The sequence below is a fragment of the Trachurus trachurus genome (assembly GCF_905171665.1).
Source record: "Trachurus trachurus genome assembly, chromosome: 23".
Lineage (NCBI taxonomy): Eukaryota > Metazoa > Chordata > Actinopteri > Carangiformes > Carangidae > Trachurus > Trachurus trachurus.
Window position 1 is genome coordinate 15989687 of NC_139912.1, and position 4915 is coordinate 15994601.

The following is a 4915-nucleotide window of genomic DNA, read 5'->3' on the forward strand; positions in this document are numbered from 1 at the left end:
TGCAGTCAACAGCAGCGGGGGGGGGAGTGAGCGGAGGCCCAACACCGCCCAACGCCGCCCTCGCTCCCCGACTCGCGTCAAACAACGTAAACAGCGGCGCCGAGCACACACACAAACACAGTTAAGCCAACATGCCTAGCCTGTAAACAAACAGGCCAGCCACATGTGCTCACACGGACATGTTTGAGCACGTGAACACATACACACACACACACACACACACACTGGTGTACAGGGGGGAGGCGGTCACAATAGATTTTGACAGTGTATAGAGTTAATGTGCTAAAGCCTTAAGCTTCTCTTTGCCTGAGATTATTGATCAGGCTCAGCTCATATTTACAGACGGATACACCACCCTGTGATGTGTGTATACTCACACTGGCGAACATACACACACTGTAATCAGTCAGCCACACGCACAGACACACATGAAGCCACACGAATACAGTACATGCTCCTAAACGCAGAGACACACACACACACACAAGCTTCTCCAATCAGCGCTCAAGGCTACTTCCCTCCCCACCGACTCATGCCATGTCAGTGTGTTTCCCGTCGTCCCTGTCTGGCTGCGTTGATGTCTTGCTTCTTTGACAGGGCGCACTGAAACTGACAGCGTGATTTGTACTCCAGCACAAACATGCCTGGCAACATCAATTCCCATGGCATGGCGGGGGGGAAACGCCTGGGACCGCCCGGGACCGTGTGTTTTACATTTTTAGGTTGAAGTGCCGAGCGGCGCGCAGCAGGTGTGCAGCGGCCGAGTTCAGCGTCTCACTCAAAAGCACTTTGTTTAGTGTTGATGAGGATGATTGTCATTTCATGCATTTCCCAGCGTATGAGATGAAAGGCCCACGGTATTTGCATATTATTTGTGTACAGCGTTCAGACAGGAACAGGAAAGGACCGTCGTCATGATCGACTCTGGAAAAGTTTTTGTGGACCCAGTTCTTCACTTGTAGATGAACTCTGTCACTTTCTTATCACTCTTTGCGAAAAGTCTAAACACACGGCCCTTGATGAGTTGAAGCACCCTCCATCAATACCATCCATGATGTTAATTTGAACTGGTTTTATTAAACCCTATAATACTGAGACAATATTTTTTTCCTTTTTTTTTCCATTAGTTTTTGGTGTGTTGATATTCGTACCACCTTAGTGAAAGGAGAAAGATGTTTTTCCCTTTTTTTCTTATGTGAAAAAAAAAATCTCATTTATTTGTGACTTTAATCTCAGAGCGAGTCTTTGTTTTCTTACAAATTTACATCTTTAATCTTCATTATTCTCAAGATTTTCAAGTTCTTTTTCACTCAGACTATTACCTTCCTCCCACAGCTCTCTAATTTTTTTGTTAACCTACAAAGTCCTTATAATGCTGTTCTTGTTATGTCTGAGTGTTTGGTTTTTATTTGATCTGATGGGTTAGGTATCACAGACATTGTGTCAGACAGTTAAATTCATATATTAATCACAAAGCTTCTTGTTACAACAAAAGAAAAATGTAGTACTCAAAAAGAAACAAGATAGAAATAGTCCTTTATTGATCCCTCACTGGAGAATTTTGTGGATTTTAACCTCTTCCTGTTCCTGCGCCTTTTTTGAGTTGACAAATATAGATCTTCATTTCTATATTTTCTTTCTTATGTTTTTTATTTTTTCCAAATAGATTATGAATCAATACTTTGCTATAGCTGTAGCCAGCTATATTTGACCTTGCTATAACTTTTCATGCACTCAGTCATGTGTTATTGCTGACATAGGTTGCTGGGAGGTGTCCCTGACTCTCAGAGACAGTAACCTTTTCTATTTGTGTTTATATTTTTAATATCTGTGTATATGTTTAATCAAATGTGTAATTTCGCAAATGAGCTGCTTCTCAGCAATCTCTCTGCGTGCCCCCCTGGCAAATGCAGCAGTGCCCCATGGGGGTATACACATACCCCTGGTTGGGAACCACGGGTTTACAAGGGCCTCCTGCAACACACAACCTTGAAAATGTTGTGATAAAGAGAAAAGCGTGAAGGGAATGCAAATGAGCTGCTAATTATCCACCAGAGTACTTCCAAGTAGGTATGATAAGTGTTTGTGTTCCAAATTATGTTTCATAGTGTGTTTTCTGTGCATTATTGGTTAAAACATTTAATATTTTTTTACCTAAGACATATTGATTTAAAACCAGCTCTCAAATTATAAGACCAAACCGTGTGCAATATCGATCTTGGAAAACCTCAAGTGGATGAAACATCTCCTATTCACAACAAATTCATCAATATGACATTAAAAAAAGCTGCAAAGGTCTATTGGCCTAACCGTCTTCAAAACGAGTGTGTAAATACTGTAAGTGGAGAATTTATATGACCAGTCAGTATGTTGGGGCGTTTTGATTGGTAGGCGGTAGAGGGTTTGCTGCAAATCGATTGGTGCCTGCAAGGGTGGGCATGGTTCAAGCTGCACTGAGCCTCCTGGAGTTGAGTGTGTGTCTTCTGGGCAAAATCTGTGGATTAAGGGAGGCCTGAACTTGAAACAGGAAAGGACAGAGCAGTCAATAACACACTGATTAATGATAATGGCATGCAAGCCAGGGGGATAATCTTTCTAAGCTCTTTTTATCTAAGGACCGATTGACTGAAAACATGGAGGACAGAAAGAAAATGCGCCAATCCCCAAGCAAACCAGGGGCTTCCAAACAGGGTAAATGTTTGTTTATGTCTTCAGTTTTTATAAGCGTGATTAGAAAACGCTTCCCTGCTGTCATAGCAAGCCACAGCCTACGTCGAAATTTATTTTACCCACAATCCTTTTCTCAATACAAATTCTGCATTCCCTGTTTTGCCATCAGATGTTCTTAAAACTGTCTGGGTGTGACTGAGTGGATTCACGTGGTGCCGCGTTAGCTCGGAATATATTTCGATAACCTCCAATATTTTCCTCCAGCGTGTGTGCATAATATTCCGCCATCGTTTCATCTATTTGCGTGTCCATCAGAGCAATTTTCTGTCACCTTGCTGCAAAATATGATCATAAATGCCTCACTTATTATAATAACAAATTCCCCCCAGGCTTCTATCCCTAGTTATCAAATACTTATTGACAGGGACGAAATGGAAATGATGGTTTATCCTGGCCTTCTCCCATCAGTCTGGCCCATCTGAGACTTGGAAGCTCTACTCAGAAATTTAAGAGGCACTGATCCTTGTGCTCAGGCCTCATCCACTTGCTTATGGATTTGCCACAACTGCCTGGCTAATTTATGCAGCCTCATGGACGCAATTATTCCCTATGTCCACAGTTGCGAAGGCGCGCGGGGGATACTGACAGTCTCAAGACGGATTGGATGCCGCTTCTAGTGTTTATCTGAGGAGCTTGTCATCAGTGCGTGGACCAGAGATGGATGTTGTGTTCTCGCCCTGGTGGTGATGGAGGCCTGCTGGGCTTTGTGAACTCGGGCCCTGCGGGAGGTGCCACCTTCCATCCCTTCATGTCTTATCACACCATTTCTTCATTTCCCATCCTTTTGTGTGCTGCGTCTCTGATCTCGCTGAGAACTGAACTAGTTATCTGCCTCCCATCCTCTCCCCTTTGCCTTCCTTAAACCTCCGTTTCATCTCTATACCCCCTCTCTCTTCCTGTGCCAAACCCCCCGTCCTTCTCGGCCCCAGATTCAAGGGCCGAGCGCCGGCTCTCCTGGCCCCTCGCTTCCCGTTCGATTGGCCCAATAGTTTATTCACTTCACCCAGACACAAAAGACATCAAGCTGACTGATCAGCGGGCAGGAGCCAGGGCACGGCTGATCAATGAGGCCTTGGGCAGAGAGGAGGTGGTGAGGGAGGATGGATGGAGGGAGGCGAAGGAGGAGAAGGTGGGAGGGAGAGCCGGACAGGTAGGCTGACAGACGCACAATCAGCGGGCCAATCGATGGGAACTTTTGCTGAGCTCAGATAAGAGGGTGCTGCTCGTGCAGGGCACACAACCAGATCCTCACTGACAGCAGCTTTTGTTTCCCATGCTCATGAGCTTTATGCTGCTCGAGGGTGACACTGCTTTAAAAAAAAAGTAAAAACCAAAAGGTGGGACACATGAAATGGCAAGATAACATCTTATTCATTGGTACATTTAAGCACAGGCTCCTCAAATTGTGTATTCCCAGAAACAGCTGAAGAAAATCAGCTAATGTGGTGTGATGAATTTCTCCTCCGTAATGAAATTGTGTATATGAGTTTGTGTTGAGGGGATCTATCGATTGGGCTCCATTCATTGCTTTGTCTGTCCATCACAATAATAGCACAGATGCTATTGATTTGATGTGGTGGTGTTGTCTGATTTTACCACTTTGAAATGCAAATCCGCGTGTTAACAGAACGCTTTCTTGTAAAAGTTTATAATCTAACTTGTATTGACATCAGAGCTGGGTATTAAAGTTCAATACTTTTATGGAAATGAATACAGTGAAATGTGTGTGTTTGTCTGTATAGTAGATGTAGTAGTAGTTCACCTTTAGTTTTGGTGTTCAGCACTGAAAGCAAGTTTGGGTTGTTCAAGCTGAGATTTTAAAAACTTTTAAATATAAATATTATTTATATTGAATGCTACTTCTGGTGAAAATGAAGTATTTCACTCTGTCAATGTGTCCATCCACACATTGTCTATAGGCTACATCTTATTCCAATCCCATCTGACATAGGGCAAGGACAGGGTACACACTAACATGTCCATATTTTATTCTAGATAAAGATAAGATATAACAAGCAATGTTTGTGGTGGGTGGGGCCTGGTCCAGACTTGTAAGTGTTAAGGTTTTTCCTGCTCCAGTTTTTTTTTCTTTTTTTCAAAAAAGATATGATTAACATATTAATCAAAACAGAGAAATGTTACATAGTCAGGTTCTGGAGAGGAACTTTCCCAAACATCCACTCAA